Source organism: Lemur catta, chromosome 12, assembly GCF_020740605.2.
Source record: "Lemur catta isolate mLemCat1 chromosome 12, mLemCat1.pri, whole genome shotgun sequence".
In the NCBI taxonomy this organism is placed as follows: domain Eukaryota; kingdom Metazoa; phylum Chordata; class Mammalia; order Primates; family Lemuridae; genus Lemur; species Lemur catta.
This window is the reverse complement of record NC_059139.1, coordinates 481868-491183: the sequence shown is the minus strand read 5'-3', so window position 1 is coordinate 491183 and position 9316 is coordinate 481868.

Sequence of the window (9316 nt, the reverse complement as noted above, 5' to 3'; positions counted from 1 at the left end):
CCCCTTGTCCTGGGACATTCAGGGGTCCGAGCCTGGCCATATTTACTTTGCGGTGGGACCCACACCCTGTCCACTTTGCTTGGTTCCCTCTGGCTGGGGACCCTCAGGGACATGAGCTGAAGGTTCTCTGGAGTTGAAGGAAGAGGGGTATTGGCTCGGTGGCCTGAGTGCTCCTGTGATCCCAGCATCCACGGCGCTGGGCCTTCCCTGGTTCCCGGTCCCTGCTCTGCCCTCTGGGTCGGCGGGGGCCTGCCCTGGCCTGTTGTCCTCTGCCCCTGGTTGGTGGCCACGCCACTGGGTGTGCCCACTGGCCAAGACGTGGGCTCCTTGCCCACCATAGCCCGTGCTGTCTGTGGCCATGTGGTGCCTGCAGGTCCCGGCTAGCATGTGTGTGAAGGGGTTGGGGGGCCCTGAGGTTTGGGTCCTGGTGGGGTCTCATCAGAATTTGGGTGTCCTTGGGGTTCTGCTAGAAGCCTTTGCTGGCCAGAGGTGGGGCCTGGCGCAGTGGGTTTCCTGTCTGTGGTGCCCGTGGTTATCGGGAGGAGAAGGTCCCTGGCTGGGGGTGTGGGGGTGTGGGGTCCTCACTGAGGGGCTACAGCAGAGCTGGGTCCCAGGGTCACTTGACACAGGGTGTGTGGGGCTGAGGCTGACCTTGTGACCTCAGTCACTGACCCCAATGCCCAGGTCCACACATCCAAGTGTTCAGCCCCCCCATCTCATGGGCCCCTTTACTGAACATCTTCCCTTTGACACCCCGGCCTGTCTGGGGCCTTAGGGAGACACCCGACTCCTCCGTCACCGGCCCGGCAGCCTCCGTGCTCAGGGTGAGGGCAGCTGCCTGGCCGCCCCCAGCCCACCAGCCCCGCCCTGGGTTTGCCTCAGCCCGACACGCTGCAGCCCCCTGGCCCGCAGGCTCCCCCTGGCCCGGGCTCCCTGGGAGCAGTTCTGGAGGGCGGCGCTCAGAGCGGCCGCCACTCCGCCGCCGGGGCACCTGGCCCAGGTGCAGAGCCAGGGTTTCTCCTTCGTGGTTCTGGTGGGGCTGACAGAGCTGATGCCAAGAGGCCCATTCTTTGGTGTATCAGCCACCGGGGAAGGGCTTTTGTAAACGTGTGACGCTCTGTGTCCCCTGAAAGAAAGCGGGTGCAGCCCAGGTGAGGCGGCTGCTCTCAGAGAGAAGCCCAGATTGTGGCTGGATGGAGGTTTCCCCGTCGCAGGGAGGGGCCGTTGCTCTGATGGAGACTGTGTGCTGCGCTCCCCGGGTGTGAGGGCCAGGTGCGCTCAGGTGCAGGGGACAGATCCTGTCAGGTGTGTGGGACAGACACAGACACTTGGGTACCACGCGGGATCCGGGTCTGCAGGCTTCTGTGACCCAGTGACTAGGGAGCTGCAGTAACTCTGAGCCAGGACCGCTGGGCAGACGTCACAAGGAAAAGCATCACGGGAGGACGTGTGCGCCAGCTTTAGCGGAAGTGCGGGGGGAGGCGGGCACGGTCCCAGCGAGGCTGACGTGCGGCAGGACAGGTGCGGCCCCAGAGCTGCACCTGCGGAGGAAGGGCTGACTTTCAGGAGAAAGTTGTGCTCAGGGCCTGGGAGTGGCCTGGAGCCAAGGGTCCCGCCCGTGGGGACAGAGTGAGGAGTGAGCTTGGAGCCGCGGGGTGGGGTGGGGACTTTGGCCACTGCTCTCTGGAAGGCCTGGGCGGGCAGGTGGGCGTCCAGGGTGTGCGTAGGGGGGTGTCGCTGGGGAGGGCGCCTCCCACCCACCTGCGCTGCCCGGTGCAGACCCCGTCCTCGTCCTCAGCCACCAGGCACCTGGCGAGGTCTTGAGGAGGGAACCTCGGGGCAGAGCCAGCCTGCAGGTGCCGGCCACAGAGTGCCCTGAGCCTCTGCCCGGAGGAGTGACAGGAGCAGAAGACTGACTGCGGCCTCCATGGCGCCAGGGCAGTGAGGGCGGCCCTGCGAAGGTGCTGGAAGGTTCTGCTGTGCAGCTCCTCGCCCGTCTTGCTCAGCCCTCGAGCCCTGCCAGGGCTGCTCAGAGCCTGGGGACGCTCGAGTGCAGAGCTGGCTGGCCGGGGACACAGGCTGGCCTGAGTGAGGCTACACCCAGGAGGCAGGGTTGGTCCCGCAGCCGGGACCACTCACTGGGGACACTAGCCTGCTGCTCGGCCCCGGGCTGGGGGCCCTGGACTCTCACCCCAGGGCAGCAGAACACGGCCCTCATGCTCCTCCAGGCCTGGGCACGGGGCTTTGTCCTCTCTGGGGTTGGGACACAGGGGGCTCCCTCCCCTCTGGGGGTCCTCCTTCCCTCGACCCCCTTTTGTACCCACAGTGTGCTGTTCTGGGCTCTGGGGCCACAGTAGGGCACAAGGTGACGTCCGTGTCTGCCCTGGGGTGGGGACGATCGTCTGAACAGCAAGTGGTAAGGGCCGTGGCTGGCCACGGAGGAAGGGTCCTTTTAAGGAAGGAGGTGAGGGCAGCCGGGCTGGGGCAGCTTTCTAGGCCCTGGAGAAGCGGGGGCAGGCAGGTGGGTGAGTGTTCCAGGAGCAAGGCCGTGGCAGGGTGGGGGTGAGGTCAGAGGGCATGAGCTCTGCAGCCCCACCCCCTGCAGCTGCTCACCTGGTACTGGTTCCCTGCTGGCACCCACCCTGTTGGTGAGCCCTGAGGGTCTGCTGCCAGGGGCACCTGTCTCTCCAGGCGGTGTAGCCCCCAGCCTGGCTGCCAGCTTGCTGGGAGGGGCCCCTGGAGGGGGCTGTGGCAGGGGCAGCTAGCACAGCTGCAGGAGCCACTGCCACAGGGGTCTTTGGGGGCCTCGGAGCTCTCAGAGGCCCGGCTGTTGGCACCAGGCTGCTGCTTGGGCCCGCAGCAGCTGCAGGGGACTCGCAGAATGTGACTTCTGACCTCAGCCCCCCTGACCCGCACAGCCCCTGGGAGGCCGAGGGGAGGGCTCTGCGGGTCCCGTTGCTTTGACCTCCTCTCGCCTGAGCTTTCAGCGGTTTGTTCTTCCTGTTGGAACTGGGGTGCCCGGCGTTGGGTGAAGCCCGGGTTTCCAGGTCGTGCAGTGGAGGTGATGATGCCCACGGGCGGGGGGCACTGACTGAACCGGGGGCGCCGCCCTGGCCCCTGCAGCATCCATGGAGTCCAGGGGCCTGTCCCGCCCACGGCCGTGTGCGGGGCCACCACACTCAAGTCCCCGTATTCGGTAGCGTCCCCCAGATGCCTTTCACAACTCAAGTGTCCCTGCCCAGGGAGCCACAGCCCACTTTCCGCTTTGTCCGTCCGCCGGCACAAGGCTGTAACGCAATGGTGGCCCCACCGGACGGGCGTCTGCTGGGGGCCCTGCCCCTTCCTGGGCCCTCCTGGAGGGAGGGTCTGGGGATGGCACCTGGAGCCCCGTGGGGGCTCCTATTGGTCTGTAGGGGGGAAACCTGGGCCCCTCACTGTCACCTGTGCTGGCCTGGCCACCTGGCCTGTTCCCCACCGACGTGCAGGCATGGAGCCGAGGCCAGCACAGTGGCCGTGTCCTGGGAGCAGGGAGCCCTGCCTGGCGGTCCTCACTGCACGTCCCTGAAGCAAGAAGGGACCCGGCGCAGTGGAGCTGGACTTCCGGAGAGGGATGGGCACCCAGGGAGCCGCCTGGTGGCTTTGCTCAGAATTCCCTGCATCCTGCTCCGTCTTCCGCGAGAAAGTGACGTGAGAGAGAATACACAGCCACAAGCAAAGGCTGCCCAAGTGGCAACTGCCGAGAGGTGTCAACAGCTAGTGCCACAGCTGTCACCAGGCACTGAGCAGCCTCCAGAGAGCAGCCGGTGCCTGACAGGGCCCTCGACCAGCCCAGGAGGGCAGCACACCCCGCTGCCTCTGAGGACGGGGCCCTGGCACGGCAGACACCTCACCTCCCGCCACTTGGGGTCCTTATTTTCTTTAACAGATCAAAAGGCATATACACTTCTTGAAAAAATGTGCAGGAATTACAGACACTTTAAGAAGTAAAAAGAAAAGAAATTAAAAGTTCACTCAATCTCAGAGTTACCCAACCAAACTTTTTCTGTGCATAATTCACTTTACCAAAATTGGATCCAGGCCGGGCGTGTGGCTCACACCTGTAATCCCAGCGATTTGGGAGGCTGAGGTGGGGGGATCACTTGAGCCCAGGAGTTCGAGCCCAGCCATGCAAAAAACTGAAAACAAATTAGCCAGGCATGGTGGTGCACACCTGTCATCCCAGCTACTGGGGAGGCTGAGGCAGGAGGATCCCTTGAGCCCAGGAATGCAAGGTTGCAGCGAGCTGTGACCCTGCCTGGGCTGCACTCCAGCCTGAGCAACAAAGTGAGACCCTGTCGCAAAAAAAAAAAAAAAAAAAAAAAAGGATCAAGATAAAACTAACGATTTTATAGCAAGGTAGCTGTACAATGCTTCGTGTCAAAAAATAATACAAACCATTTACTCAGCTGGCAGTTTTGAGCCTCTGCTATTCATCAGGAACCAGCTGACTGTTCCTTGGCCAGAGAGGTGGGCAGAGAGACCTGGTGACTACCTGTGGGACAGCAGGCAGTAGGGACACACGCTGCGATGTCAGGGGCGCACAGAGGCAGGGAGGGCGGGGCACCGCACAGGTCCCCTGGAGGGGCAGGCGGGGCCTGGGCAAGGGCAGTTCCCCTGAGCACACGGGCTTGTCCATTCAGGGAACATCAGCGAGGGGGCTTCGGGGCCTGGGGAGATGAGATTTTACTGAGAGCCAGGTGGGGGCCAGGAGTGACACCCTTGAACGGACGGTGAGGGCTGGAGCAGCGCGGGTGGACCTTCGCGGATGCTGAGGGGCTGGCGGGGGACACCGGAAGCCCCGGTGAGGATGGTGGCGCGGGCGAGGGTGGGTGGGGCAGGCCGGGGTCTGTGCCCCGCCAGGCGCTGGGTGGAGACGTCAGGACGGGAGGCCGGGCGCGGGGCGCGGGGGTCCGGTAAGGGGAGTGAGCGCCAGGCCAGCCCGCAGGACGGAGGACGGCAGGGCGAGGAGGTGCAGCCGCGAGCAGGACTGCCGGGCGCCGGGCCCGCGGGGGGCACAGACGGCGCCGCCAAGTGCGCTCCGCGCCCGCCGGCTCCCGCGCCTCGTGCCGCCGGCAGCGGGCGCCCTGGCCGGGCCGAGACCCCTGTCCCGGCGGAGGGCGGGGAGGACCCCGCAGGGGGGACGCTGGGCGCGCAGGTCCGCGGAGCAGGAACGTCCAGGGCCGCGCGCACCCGCTGTGTGGGACCCCGAAAAGTCCCGGACGAGGGACGTCGCGGGAACCACCCTGCGTGCCTGGCTCACATCCCGTCCCTGGGAAGCGCAGGGTCAAAAAGTATCATGTTAATATTTTGTGTAGCTTGTGAAAGCCCTTAGTGCTTTCGGTTCTCGAGCAGACCCCGTGGGGCAGGCGAGGCGCTATCCCCGTTCGGTCTCTTTGGATCAAACAGGCCCCCCGCGCCCCCCCTAGGGAGCCCCGCCCGCACCTAGGCACAGCGGCAGGTGCGCACGTGGGCTCTGCAGGTGGGAGGGGGACGCGTGACGCCGGGGGTGGGGGCAGATGGTCTAGGGGCTCAGGGCGCGACCCCACCCCAGCGGACACTGACCCTGGGGACACCCCACCCCTCCCCACCCGGACCTGGGGGTCGCGGGCACGACCCCACCGCTCCCCACCCGGACCCGGTGGTCGCGGGCACGACCCCACCCTCCCCACCCGGACCCGGGGGGCGCGGACACGACCCCACGACCCTACCCCTCCCCACCGGGACCCGGGGGCGCGGGCACGACCCCACCCCTCCCCACCCGGACCCGGGGGGCGCGGGCACGACCCCACCCCTCCCCACCCGGACCCGGGGGGCGCGGGCACGACCCCACGACCCCACCCCTCCCCACCCGGACCCGGGGGTCGCGGGGAGGCGGGCACGACCCTACCCCTCCCCACCCGGACCCGGGGGCGCGGGCACGACCCCACCGCTCCCCACCCGGACCCGGGGGCGCGGGCACGACCCCACCCTCCCCACCCGGACCCGGGGGCGCGGGCACGACCCCACCCTCCCCACCCGGACCCGGGGGCCACCCGGGGGCGGCGGCGCGGAGCGGGCGCGGTTGCGCGCGGGCGCCCCCTGCCGCCTCCCCGCACAGGCAGCGCGGGGCGCGGCGGGCTCGCGTGCCGGGGCGGGGCCGTCCTCCTGCGCCCGCCCCGCGCCGGTCCCCGAGATGCAGGCGCCGAGAGCCGCGCGGCCACAGCTCCCGGCCCGGGCGGGTCGTCCCGCGGGCGCGCCCGAGCCTCCGCGCCCCGCCGGCCCCGGGTAAGTGCGCTCGACGGAGCCCGCCCCGCGCCCCCGCGGTGGGCGCCCGCGTCACCCAAGACCCCCTGCCGCCCCATCCGCGGTCGCCAGGCCCCGGGGCCGCTGGACGGGGCGGGCACGCCGGGGCCCGAGTGGCCGCTTCTGACTTGAAAACCGGACCTTTGAGGGAAGCGGGCGTAGTTCCGCTGTTCTGGTCCTCAGTTTCCCGTTCGGTGGTGTTCCCGCCTCCCTCGCGCCCCCACGTGCGGGTCGACGCTGCTGTGCCGGTGGTGCTCGCTCCGGGCAGGCGCCGGCAGGGGCGTCCGACAGCCCCCGGGCCTGGGGGCTCGGGTCGGTGGGTTCTCGCCCTGGGAGGGGCCGCTGTCCGGGCTTGGTTTCAGTTGGTAGCACCCAGTTTTTTTTCACTGAAGTCTTATTTTGAGTGGCTGAAAATCCCGGACTGTGGCTATTGTGAGAGTGACAGAGCGACGGGAACCCTGGTGTTGCTGGAGGTCCGAGTGGCACAGGCCCCGGGGGTCGCCGCCCTGGGGTGGCTGCTGTGATCCCCACTGGGGAGGCCAGGGGGGTCGCCCACGGGCAGGTGACGGCCGCGCTCCAGGGCTCTGCAGGCAGCAGTCAGAGGCCTGGGGCAGCTCTGCCCTGGGCCCCTCCCAAAGGCCTCTGCTCTCTGCCTGGCTTGAGGGGCTGGCTCTGGCGGAATCTGCACTCCGGAAGCATCCAGTGGGCCTGTCCGGCTGTGGCCACCCCACGGGCCATCACAGGAGGGAGGGCTTGCCTCCTCAGGACCCCTGTGTGACCAGCCACAGGCTCTGGCCCTCGAGGGGCTTTTGGAAGGGTGAGCATGTGCCCAAGGATGCGGGGCCCATGCCACCTCCGTCAGCCCTCACCGCCGCCTGTGGTTGGCAGTTGTCATCCACTTTACAGATGAGGACAGCAAAGTAGGGAACTCTTCCGTCTCAGAGCAAGTGACCGGTGGCACTTGGACTCGGACGGAGTGAGTCACTTCCGTGCTGCACGGAGCAGCCAGTCAGTGTGGCCCCAGAGCTGCTGCGAACGCTGGCGTGGAGGGAAGACTGGAGGGCCCAGACCTCACGGTGGGGTGGACACTGCTGCCTGGGTGGTCTTTGTTTTTATTTTTCACTTATCCGTGTTTTCTAAAACGAACAGATGTGACATTTATTGTAGGAGAAAGGTGCTTAGAAAAATTCAGATTTCCCAGAGAAACGCGGTCGGCCACAGCCTAGTGCAGTGCGGGCCCCGTGAGTACCTGTGCGCAGTGCGCCTGGCAAGGCCGGGCCCGCCACCCCCAGCCCAGGCCCTGGCTGCAGAGGGACCCTGGCCCAGGCCACACAGAGCCTCCACCCCGACTTAGGCAGAGAGGGAAGCTGCCCACACCGCACCGGCCTGGGGCATTTCTGTGGGGAGTTTGGTCCAACCAGCTGGGGCCCGTCCGCTCGAGGAGAGTGCGCAGCATGCAGTGAAGTGGCACGGCCTGTTGCGAGGACACCCGCCCCTGGATTTAGGGTGCACAGGCAGGACCCGAGGCACGGAGAGAGGGAAAACCGAAGACTGATTCGGGGGACACTGTGGCCCTGGCCTCACAATGGGCAGCATCTTGGGAGATTTATCTGTTCTTGGTGCTTTTTGCCGGAACCTGTGCTTTTAGGGCCGTTCCCCAGCCCCCAGCTGGAGACACCCAAGAAGACGTGGCTTGGCCACCGCATGGCAGGCAGCGGGTGGTCACCAGCAACTGTCTGGTGTGTGAGGCCAGGGAGGGCCACACTGGGAGCCTCTTGCCAGCACGGAGCTCCTGGGCTCCTGCCTTGGTTCCCGCTGCTCGGGAGGGAGTCTGGACGTAGGTCAGTGGGGAGGGGCGGCGCTGCCTCGCAATGTCCCTGCTCCGTCCCCTTCCCGGTCAACCCCAGCCCTGGAATCTTTGCTGCTCTCCCGCACTTTTGGGGCGGGGGTTGGTCGGGCCGGTGGTGCCAGGACCAGGGTCTGCTGGGCTGGTGTCGGTCGGCCCATTCCCCTCCACCTTCTTTGACCTCGAGGGGTGGTGGGGGAATCTCGGGGTGCTGGGAAATGTCCCTGGCCTGTTCTGCCCCCTCGGCTGGGCCAGGCCTGGGTGTGGCTCGGGAGTTTCCTGTTTGAGTCCGAAGGCCTTGCAGTTGAGCCGGGGTGACCTCGCACCCTGGCCTTCCGCCACCAAGTGCCCAACCTGGTTTCTCAGAGACGTGCACCAAGCCAGGCACGGGGCCACAGCGAGGGTGAGGCCAACGCCCCAGCCCACCTCGCTGAGAAGGCCAGACCCTTCTGAAGTGCCGTCTGACCTGCACCCGCCACCTGCCCACCGCATCTGTCCCCGCTCCAGCCCGCGGCCCCTGTGACACCACCACTGTCCACGCCCCCGTCCGTCCGTGCAGGGCTCTCCCGTTCTGCCTTCTCCACGGGTCACCCCGCAGCTTAAAGACCCTCGCTTGACCCCACGGGCCCCTGTAGCAACCGCCATTCCCTGCTGCCTTCGCTGCCAGATGTCCCGTGGGCCTTTCCGTTCTCACCGTGCCGATTCTCTCCTGCCATTTGCTTGCTTTCTTAACACTCAAGAAATTTTATGATTATATGTAAATTTGTGCTCTGTGTTTTTATGGAGGCAAAATCCACATAACATAAAATTAACCATTGAAAAGTGAACATTTCAACGGCATTTAGTATATTGACAAAGCCATGCAACCACCACCTCTACCCGGTTCCAAAACATTTTCATCACCCCAGGTGGTGCTTACCTGTCAAGCAGTCGCTCCCCTCCCCCAGTCCCTGGCACCCCCGACCCCCTTTCCCTCTGTGTGGACTTGCCTATTCTGGATGCGTCCTGTGCGTGGAACCACCATCTGGCTTCTTGCGTGGAGCACGATGTTTTCTAGGTGCAGCCCTGTTGTAGCAGGTGTGTGCGCTTCGCTCCTTTTTGTGGCTGGATATTGTTTCATTGTACGCATGCACCACATTTGGTTTATCC